Source organism: Ursus maritimus, assembly GCF_017311325.1.
Source record: "Ursus maritimus isolate PB19 chromosome X unlocalized genomic scaffold, ASM1731132v1 scaffold_X1, whole genome shotgun sequence".
Taxonomy (NCBI): Eukaryota; Metazoa; Chordata; class Mammalia; order Carnivora; family Ursidae; genus Ursus; species Ursus maritimus.
Window position 1 is genome coordinate 40,832,427 of NW_024423319.1, and position 11,207 is coordinate 40,843,633.

Genomic DNA, 11,207 nt, shown 5'->3' on the forward strand with positions numbered 1-11,207 from the left:
TTCCCATACGCAGATTTTATTTTTTGACACTGTTTCTTACCTCTTGACAGGTATAGTCCCACGACATAGAATACTCACTTTCCGATCAACTCTCGGTGAGTAGCAGCCTCGGTAAGGTAAGTACGAGTAGTCTTTGCACACGGCGCTTTAGCCCACTCAAGTACGGTCTGACTGTTTCTCAGTCCTCAACGGATCTGACCAACGACCGTTGGAACCCTCAGGCCACGGTGTTCACGTTCTCGCACACAGAGCATTGTCCACGTAGAAAGTGGAGCGGGCCATTTTTTTCAGTTTGAACAGCGTTATACCCCTTAAAAAATATATCCCAACCAAAGTACTCTGGGTAAATCATGCCTGTACATGTAAAACATGAACTTGGAGCACCTAGATCTACCTGTAAGGACACAATTTTCACTCTCAAATTAGTGTTAAAACCGTGTGTGTGAGTTGACAAAAGCATTGGGAAGCCTTCATGTGTTCATTTTGGCCTTCAGATGGTCAAATAGCATCTATTCCCCTGTATGGCAAAACTGTCCCATTTTTCACTAACAGCCTGACTAGACTGAGTTTTGTTAAAGCTGCTTCCGGCTTCTAGTGTCTAGGGCAGGGGAACTTAGGGAAAAGATCTGTACTACTTGCGACTTGTGGCTTTTTTGGGTATCTTTCAGAGTCGTAAGTACTCTAGAGTTCTCCCTAGTTTTCCCGATAGCCAGGGCATTTGAGGACCCTTTCTTTCCCCTTCCTAAAGTTCAGGTTTCCTCACCTGGGTCAGTTTTCGGGTCGCTGGCTGGGCTCCGAAAATAGACAGCTGAGAGCTCTGCGTCTCGCTGTTGCCTAGGTAACAATTTTGTTGCCCCCTCCACCCACCACCTCCGGGTTCCCGCTTGACTTTCCTGGCCAATCACAGTAGAGTTTCCTTTGAAACAGCACCAGAACCAACCAATCCGAACGCGCGCCAGTCAGGGTCAATGGCCGCCCTCTCAAGTTAACTAGGTGGACCCCAGTTAAGCGTCTGCCTCAGTTAGCGTCACTCCAGCAGCAACCTGCCCCCTGTAGAGGCCGTTTTTTTTTTTCCTGCTCAGATTAGGCCCAGGCCCGCCTCTCCGGCCGCAGGACAGTCTCGGAGGTCCTACCCATTTACTTTGGGTCCCTGGTGGCAAGCGGCGGCGGCAGGCACCAAGGTAAGTTTGCTGGGTTTTCGTTTGTTCCAGTCCTCAGCAGGCTCGCTCATCATTACGCTTTTCCCACACGTGAATTCCAAGCCGTACAACTCCTCCGGTGAATCCGGGGCAGCCTGGGTGGAAGGATAGGCTCGGTGGCCCGGGGGTTGAGGTTTTGCTGCAGTTCTGCACGTCGCTCCCCACGCCCCCTCCCGCCCCTCGAAAGAGAGAACTGCGTGTTGCGGTTCTGTCCCAGCTCAGCGTCTGGGTGTGTGTGTGTGTGTGTGTGTGTGTGTATGTGTATGTATGTATGTATACCGTGCACTGCAGGTAGCGGTGTCAGCGCTTCTTTTCTCAGCCCAGCTTGTGTTTGTGAGGAGGCGCGTAGGGTGGGATCGCGCTTTTCCCTCAGCTCAGCGTGTGTGTGTGTGTGTGTGTGTGTGTGTGTGTGTGGTGTTGGTTTTTGTGCTGCTTTTTCTCGATTCAATGTGTATGTGTGATGTGCTGCTTGAGGCGTGTATTTGTGTAGGTGGGATCGCGCTTCTTTTCCTCGACTCAGCGTTTGTGTGTGTGTAGGGTGGGTTCTCACTTCTTTTCGTCTGCTGTGTGCAAGACTTCTGTGCCTGAACCCCGGGGGGGAGCATCCCTGGGGCCGCCAGAGCTACAGTCCCACTCCCAGTAACATAGAGGACCCGGTGCCCTGCTTTTCCCGCCTTGGAGTGGAGAAACGCAGATGCTCCGCCCGCTTGCCACTGCTTGGCAATCTGAGTGTCTTCATTTCACGTAGAGGTACAGTTGTGGCACTGGTTTCCCCTGAATTACATGGTTTGGGTTTAAACAAAAGGGAAAAAAGGGGGATGGCTTAATAAACATTTGGAGTTTTCGGAACTGATTAGTTGTGTTGGATAGTGGAGCCCATAATTCATTATTTGAATGTTGTAAGCAAACAGAGATAGGGTGGCTTTAATGGATGGTTACTTTTGGTTATCCAGGGATTGGAATTCGATTAATGAGTTAACTAAATTGCTTTCCTTCTTTTGGCGATCATGTTTTTCTAGCTTTCACCTTATCTGGTGACGGGACGGTGAAGCTTGAATAATTTGTCCATTCTACTTGTTATTACCACAGCAAACAAAAGAAAGATTTAAGTTATTGGCTAAAAGTAAAGTTACTGGCTTTTGGGCCAAATTAATTATACCACAATGCCCCTTATGACTATAGATGATTAGAGTTTAAGTTTCTTAAATTTTGTTATTTCTCTAGAAATTTGTGGAACGTAAGTTCTATGTATATGCTCTTTCTTGATTGCTTTTTTGTTACTATTCTGCCTCATTGTGCATTATTCTAAGTCAGAAATGCCTAGCTAGTATTTTTCAGACCTTTCTGCTGTGACCACAGTAAAAAATAAATTTTACGTTGTGCCCAAGTATATCCATATACATATACAATATATAATTGACAGCCATTTCACAAAAACAGTACTTACTACATGTGGTTCACTGTGATAGTCTCCATTATATATATAATATATAAAATATATATTTTTATTATAATCATTTATTTATATATTAATATATACAATATATTACACATAAATATATATTTTATTATATTTGTATATATTTATATATTATAAATATATATTTATAAACATATTTATTGTATTATATAAAATAGATAATAATATAAAATATATACTATTATAAAATAAATATAATATGATATATATTTAATGTAGACCACAACTCACTGATGAATTCTCACTCGCAGTTTGAAAAACACTGGCCTTCCATCTTTGGTTTTCAAACTTGTATGTGTTTAGGAATCACACAGGATGTTTGTCACTTTGGTGGAGAAAGAAAATTTTTCTCTGTCCCTCAAGATTCTTCTATCTGGACTAAGACTTAAATTGACATGAGACAGATTAAGAGGAGAAAAATCAAATTTAATTTTGTACATAAGGGGAATCTACAGACATGAAATTCCAGACAGGCAAAATGAGGTATATAAGTCATCCTGAACTAAGGAGAAAAGGGGGTCTGGGATTTCAAAGGGAAGCAACACAACTCACAAAAAGATGAAAAAGAGTAAATGTTTGGTAAACAAAGGTTTGCTGGGCCATTTAGAAACTGTAGGACATAGAGAGGACTTTAATCAAACAGGCTTTGCTAGGTTCCTTCCTGTCTACTATACCTAGTTCATATTATAATGTTATCTGTGGTGCTAGCTCTCTTGCTGGAGTGGGTTCTTTATCTAAAATCTTTTAGGCAGCTTTGGGAGGGGGAGGTCAGTTTCTTCCTGAGTCTTTGGACTTTGTTTTCATCTCAGCATAATCTTTATGCCAAAGTGGCTCATCTTGGGGCAGCCTGCCCTTGGCCCCTAAATTGCAAATACAGATTTCCCTGGCTTCAGGAACTGGTTCTGTGTGTCTTTGGTGGGGAAGGTGGTTCGTATAATGTATTTGAAGTGCTTGGTACAGTGCCAAATGTACAAATATTCAATAAATAATAGTTTACCTCTTGGGAAACAAATGCTATTTATCTTTGGGGATTCAATTGCCTCTTCAGGGTTTGGCCTGCCCCTAGCAAGGTGAAATCCAGTGCCTAGCACTGTTTTCCCCAGGGTTTAGGAGGTAGGAAGGTAGGGGATGAGCCCTGGATCTGAGATGAATCTTAGAGTACTTGACTTCCATGGAGAATTTTGTAAATACAGAAACTTAGAGATAGAAGAACACAAACATTACAGCATTTCAGTGATTAGCCCAGGATCACATTGTCAGTAAATGGATCTCAGAAGTCACTTAATAAAGTCTAATATTCTTGATAGCAGGTCAGATCTAGAGGCAGAAGTTGAAACAGGAAGAGAGCTTCTCTGACTTGCAGAGGCTACAGAATTTATGGCTTTTGACTACTGACTTGGCTTTAATGAAATGAAACTTGAGAGATCTAAAGAGTAAAAAATACACCTTAAAGTTTTTGTGGGTTATAGCTATGAAAAAGGGATTTAGTTTACCTAATTCTTCTATAATATATAGAACAACTGTCTTAAAACACTAGTAATTTGTTAAGCCAGCATTAAAAGAAATTAAATAAAGATTTTATTTATTTATTTGAGAGAGAGAGTGAATGAATGAGAGAGCACGTGCAGGATGAGGGGTAGGGGGAGAAGGAGAAGCAGACTCCCTACTGAACAGGAAGCCTGCCTACTCAGACTTGAAACCAGGACTCCAGGATGATGACCTGAGCCAAAGGAGGGCAGATGCCTAACTGACTGAGCCACCCAGATGCCCCATATGTATCCATATTTTTAAATTATTGTAATTCTTGCTTATATAAGTTTTGTTCCTTTTATTTAATACTGTTTCGGGAATTTTTTCTATGTGGTTGATAGGTTTCAAATTTTTATTAGTAATAGCATCCTAATGTTCCATAGAGTGAGATGGCCATAATTTACTCAGCCTAACTAACCAATCCAACAACAGAAAATTTATTTCCAGTAATTCCGCATTATCAATAACACTGTAAAGTTTGAGTTATTTAAAATCATTTATATAACTTTTACCTTCCATGAAACTCAAGAGGAATCCTAATGGGAAGGCCAAGGATCTGGACCTGAGATGCTAGTTTTTGGCCCCAATTAGATGTATGAATTTACCCATCTAGGTTTCTGTTGCTAGAGCAGCAGTGATCAACCATGATATCTATTGTACATATGAATTGACTGAATGTATTTTTTGAGTAATAAGTATAGACATTTTCAAATGATTTACTTTAAAAGCTATATGAATCATAGCAGATTCAAGCAGATTCAAGTGCCATAATAACACTCATGCTGATTAGCTTTCTTTATGAATATCTTTTCCAAAGATTATATGAGTGTGTATTCATTTGTAATTAAAAAATTTTTTATAAAGGAGCCAATTAAGTTGACTGGGAGAATAAAAGCTATAATTGGCCTTTATTAGCACATCTCCCTTTTCAAGCGCACATATTTATTTTCTGTCATTCTAAAACATTAGTCCTTCTTTTTAAAATTATAAAGTATTTCAAACAAAAGTACAGAGACTGTTCTACACCATCATCCATGTACCTACCATAGATTTAACGGTTGTTAATATTTTGCCATATTTTCTATAGGTATTGTTTTTTAAAGAACTAAAGCATTACGTAGCTAATTCTTTGTACCCCTTCCCAGTCTCATTTTTTTCCCATCCCAGAGATAATTGTTCTTCTGAAGTTGTTTTGTATTTTTCCAATCTGTGTTAAGTGTGTTCAAATATAGATGACCATAAATGATTTGTAATCTATTCTTTTTTTAAAGAGATTTTATTTATTTATTTATTTATTTATTTATTTATTTATTTGAGAGAGAGAGAGAGAGCACCAGCAAGGGGAGAGGGAGCAGAAGTGGGAGGGAGAGGGAGAGAGAGAAGCAGGCTCCCTGCTGAGCAGAGACCCTCCAACATGGGACTCTATCCCAGGACCCTGGGATCATGACCTGAGCTGAAGGCAGATGCTTAACTCACTGAGCCACCCAGATGCCCCTGTTTTGTAATCTGTTCTTTTGAATGCTCTTTAACATTTCCATCAACAATGTTCCATACGTGTCTTTTCAACTTACTTACTCTTCTGCAACTTTTTTGGGTCACCATTGTTTTTGAGATTTATCCAAATTGCTAAATACAGATAAAGTTTGCTATCTTTTATTGCTGTATTCCATTATGTAACTATGTCACTTTTAAAAAATCTCCATTCCCCTATTGTTGTTGGACGTTTAGATTGTTTCGAGTATACAAATATTCATATAAGCCATACAAATACTGTATGGTTCTAATATGAAGTTCCTAGAATAGACAAGCTCATAGAGATAGAAAATAAAATAGAGGTTACCAGGGGCTGCAGGAGTGGGGAATGGGGAGTTATTTTTCAGTGCCAAACTCTGACATTGAGAAGGTTTTGTAAATGGATAGTGGTGATAGTTGAACAACATTGTGAACATACTTAATGCCACTGAACTGTATGCTTAAAATGGTTAAAATGGTAAATTTTACATTATGTGTATTTTACCACAATCAAAAATGACAAACCTAAGAATTATGCTTATTTTTCAAAGGAATATACTTGATTGCCTTGTTTCTTGTGGAGTGACGCACAGAGATAAGTGAGTTTTATTTTTAAAAACAAACTTTAATTAAGTTATATTAACCAGATCTGCGTTTCTTTGTAAAATGATAGTTTTTGAAATTTTTAAATGACTGCTCTTACTTGCACGTTTGTATAAGGTTTTTATGCATACTGTGCTTCGGAAGTCTCTGGGGTTTTTTTGTTTGTTTTTTGCTCCACTTCTCCAGTATTTTGGGGAGATGGGTATGCCTTTGAGGCTTTTTTTTTTTTTTACATTTGAATGTCATTCCTTTGTTTCCTTGACTAGTTCTTTCAAGTGTTTTACTCTGTTCTCTTTCTCCTCCCTCCTACCCGTAACCCTGTTCTTCCCCCTTCCTCCAACCTCCCCACCCCACTCGGTGCTCTGCCCTCTTGGGTCCCTCTGCCCAGATGCCCAATTTCCCAATAGCCTTGCCTTCTCTTTGGGTCTCTGCCTTCCATGCCTGCCCTCTCATGAGTCCCCCTCCTGCATACACATACCCTGCTCACTCTTGAGTCCTTCTCAATGCTTCCAAGATTCTTCCTCTCTGGAGTCCTTCTGCCTACCCTCCCCTTTGGTACCACCCCTGGTGTCTTCCCTTTTCCAATTTCGTAACTGCTATAGGCATTCACTGAGAATTGAGACCTGTTTCATGGCAATTTACAGTCTTCCACCATGTCACACTTTATTTTTTTAAAAAAAGATTTTATTTATTTATTTGACAGAGACAGCCAGTGAGAGAGGGAACACAAGCAGGGGGAGTGGGAGAGGAAGAAGCAGGCTCCTAGCAGAGGAGCCTGATATGGGGCTCGATCCCAGAACACTGGGATCACGCCCTGAGCCGAAGGCAGAGGCTTAACGACTGCGCCACCCAGGCGCCCCCATGTCACACTTTAAATACATGGCAAGTTGGTCTTAATTTTGGGATTAAAAAAAAACACAAAGCTTTTTCTAGCTCTTAAAATAAGATTCTGACCTTATAGCTTTGATATGTTATTGTATGAAGAGGGAGAAAAGCACTTAATGTGAAAGATAATTGGTAAGTTAAACTACTTATGATGTTTAATATGAACTCACAGCTAATATACCATTTTCAGTAGCCCTGTATTTTATTGTGGCATAAAATAAAACAATCATCGTTACAAGTTTGATCCCTTCCCGTTTCCCTAAAAATGGATTGGCTAATTTCACCTCTCCCTATCCATTTCTCTTCTGGGAACTCAAACATTTAGAATAAAACATTAGTAACTCAGTTTTTACTTCTAGAGTTGGCATCCATAGCTATCAGTGGCAAATAAGGACACTACTGTACTTTGAGGCTTACATTTTTCTACTTTCTGGGAGGCTTTCTTGATGGAACGAGGGGTTTCTTCAGTGAATTTGTACTTTTCCTTTGCTTTTCTGCCTCTTTCCTTAGTTTGATAATTAATTATACGTTAAAAATTGCATGTATTATCAGAAGTTGCTGTTTATAGGGACGACTTTATAACATGACTAATCATGCCAGATTATTTAGTCATGATGTTCTTGAGAAGGTGAAGTGAATTAGTGGAACTCCATGGTTGTCAAGTAACCAGGCAGTTTAGGGGGAATGTGGCCTGCAAGGAAGAATAGTCTATTTGCTTCTGGGAAGGTAGGAAACATTTTTAACAAATTTTAGGGCTGAGCTTCTATGCTAGTCACTGCTTGACAGTCATTTCTTCGAGTAATATCAGGGAATAATGGCATGCACGATCCCCCCAAATCATTTATACTTTATAAGACAGAAGCCTTTAAACATTTGTGCTGAAATAGCTTATTACAGGTGCTCAAGTTTGAACTTATTTTGTTTCTGCCGTTTAAGATGCAGACTTATCTTTCTAATGATATGTTGCTTACGCTAATGTTAAAATGGAAGTATTGTGTCCATTTCCTTCACTGACTGGTTGCTTGGCCTCAGGGAAATGATTTAGTATTTCAGAGACTCAGTTTCCTCAGCTATAGAATGGAGATTGAAATACCTTTATGATTTGTTGTGGGTACTTAGAAGATAAGGAGTTTCAGATTCAATAAATATTTTTATCTTTTCCCCCTTCATATTACATAAGAGATTCAAGAACTTAAGTGGTAAAGGTTGTGTCCTGAAATGACCTACCATATTTTGTTGATCCCCATTCAGTTTTTCTACTACCCAGAACACTCCTAGGATCAATAGACGATGATAGGTAGTACATAGAGAAGATGATCTCCATGCCGATAAATTAGAGAGATGTATGGTAATTTTTTTGAATTCTAATTTGAAATCTGATTTATGTTCACTCTCTGGGCCAGCTACGAGAGTGCTGATATCTCTGATTTGCTGATCCTTCACTCACAGCGAGGAGAACCCCAGCATTATATATTGAAAAGCTTTCATATGGCACTTTACATTAAATTAAAGCAGACAAGGTAATATATGTGGAGGGCCCTTTATAAACTAATTGTTAAAAAAACATTTTGGTTACTCATTTAGTAGATCTGCCCAAATTGTCGAGGTGAGCAAACTGAGGCTCCAATGCATTTAAGTGACTCGTACAGTCTGATGGGCAGCAGTACTCATTGAATGGTTTTCTTCCCATCCAGTTGTTGCATTAATTCAGTAAGCCCCCTTGAGATTGGACTGTCAGGCAGGGAGCATCTGCCATTTCTAGGAACCTTTTCAGTGAGCTCTAATGATTTCTTCGGGCCTAGTGGGTTTTCGGCAGAAATCTTTCACCATCCGGTATTTCTTTCTTTGAACATGTGTGCTTGCGTTTAAGGCATCCAAGATAGAACTGTGAGCTGGGCTCAGCATAAAAAGCTGTAGTTTTGTCAACTTTAAGCTCCTATCAGGCAGTGTGGATGAAGAGAAATAGAGGTTGGCTGGAGGAACTCATCAGTGACAGAGACAGCTATCTCCACTCATAGCCACATATAGGGAGTACGGACTTGATTTCCATTTTTTTAATAAAGCAGTGATGTACATAGGGAAGCTGAAGTGTGCTAAGGTCCTGTTAAAAAGGATAGGGAATACGGATTGATTTCAGACTGTGTTAGAAAAACAGGAATTTCAGTCTGTATGTTAGAAGGAAGACTTCAAGGAAAAAAAAAACTCATACAAATTAATAGAATATTCAGTTTCCAAGCATGGGAAAAATAAAAGGAATAAAGAAAATGCCGTCAATCCAAATATGTAGACAAAGATAAAAGATGCATACCGTCGCAAATAAAAAACACAAAATAAGATGGAAGAGGTAAGTCTAAGTGTATGGGTCGTTACAATAAGTGTGAATAAACTCACTCATTAAGAGACTCTTAGATTGGATTTAAAATTTTGCAGCTTTGCTATTTAAAAAACTATACTTAAAATGACTCAGGTTGAAAACAAAGGGATGGAAAAAGATATACTAGGCAAATACCAACCAAAAGAAAAATTGTGAGGCAGCATTAATGTCAGACAAAATATGATTTAAGGTAATTTAGTAATAAACAGACATTTCACACTGATGAAAGGAAGAAAATCTTCCATGAGATTATCAACCACGAACCTATGCCCATAACAACATAGTCTTGAAATATATAAAACAAAAAGCAATGGGATTGTAAGGAGAAATTGACAGTCCCTAATAATAAAGGGAGACTTTTTAAATACATTGTCAGAAAATGGTTAAGGAAAATAGATTGAAAAATGAAAAAGTATAATGTGAAAGATTTAAGATCTAAATGAGACAGAAAGGAGAGAATCTGTGATGCCAAATCCTTAGTGACAAAAATGCATTTTTAGTCCCAATGTGACTCTCTCTCTCTCTCTCTCTTTTTTGTTTCTCAAATTTTTTAGGTAGGAAAGATTTAAAGGTACATGCTACATTTAACAGGAAGATTCTTAAATTACTTCCAAAAGAATATAAGGTCCACAAATGCAAGGGGACAGGAAGAAACATTCCATCTTTTGATGCCTACCAGAAAAAGACTCCTTTGGCCTGCAATGTGACATTGATGACAATACCTAAATCCGAAAGTGTCGATTTCTATTACAACCATGGTTTGACAGCAGGTTTTGTGTCAACATTTATAATATTATTGTATAATTATATATCATAAATATATAATACATATAACTATCATGTAACAGTAATATATTATTATAATATAGTTTATAAAAACATAATACTTAAAACCTCAGGAGAGTGGTAGCCTTGGGGAATGTAAGAGTGAGTACAGTAAAAACTCTTCCTTTGCTCAGGATGCCTTTCTTCCTGTGCCTTCTAGGACTGAGTTATTACACTTGAAATGACCATTTGGTGCTCACATCTGAAAAGTTTTAAGATGTATATGACTTAAAAATAAGCATGTTGCAACTAACCCATTCAGGTGAATATTGTCCTTCAGAATTTCCCTGGGGTAGATGTTCACTTACATCCATGCCACACATACTACGCAAGGTACCATATTTCATCCATTTTAAGAGGTACAGTTTTTCATATTTTAACATCTATGAAATTGAAAAGAGTCTGAATGGTTGATGGTGTTTTTACAATCCCTTTTGGGCAGGTGGCAGTTGCGACGTCATAGTTGTTCCTGTATGCATATGTAATATCAAAATGTCTGGGATCAAAACTTGCCTAATGGGTGGCTTGGGTGGAAACCCTGAGACAAACGGGGGGGGGGATCACCTTTAACTCCTAGAAACCAGCAGTTGTTGGGAGAGAATGGCGGAGATGGTTAACCAGATCTAGTTACTGATTATGCTGAAATGAGAGACAAAAGGACGCTAGTCTACATATTTGCGAAGCTGACTTGAAAGCATAACTAAATGGCTTTTAGTTCTCTTAATGAGTTCTTTTGCTGTGTTTAATCTTAAATTCCCAAGGGTACCAATCTCCTGAGGTTTTTAGAGTTATGTTACTA

General features: G+C 38.8%; 2 protein-coding genes across 3 annotated transcripts in view; one reads left to right on the plus strand and one right to left on the minus strand.

Moving 5' to 3' along the window:
• Positions 1-774, minus strand: part of DNAAF6 (dynein axonemal assembly factor 6) — a 36,069-nt gene extending 35,295 nt beyond the window's left edge. Inside the window, exon 1 of the mRNA XM_040644590.1 lies at positions 764-774. The gene's annotated coding sequence lies outside the window, so the exon portion shown is untranslated. The remainder of the gene's footprint in view (positions 1-763) is intronic.
• Positions 775-1,033: 259 nt separating this feature from the next.
• Positions 1,034-11,207, plus strand: part of NUP62CL (nucleoporin 62 C-terminal like) — a 76,449-nt gene continuing 66,275 nt past the window's right edge. Inside the window, exon 1 of one of the 2 annotated variants that reach the window (XM_040629394.1) lies at positions 1,034-1,181. The gene's annotated coding sequence lies outside the window, so the exon portion shown is untranslated. The remainder of the gene's footprint in view (positions 1,182-11,207) is intronic. The other variant, XM_040629397.1, reaches the window with a different exon arrangement.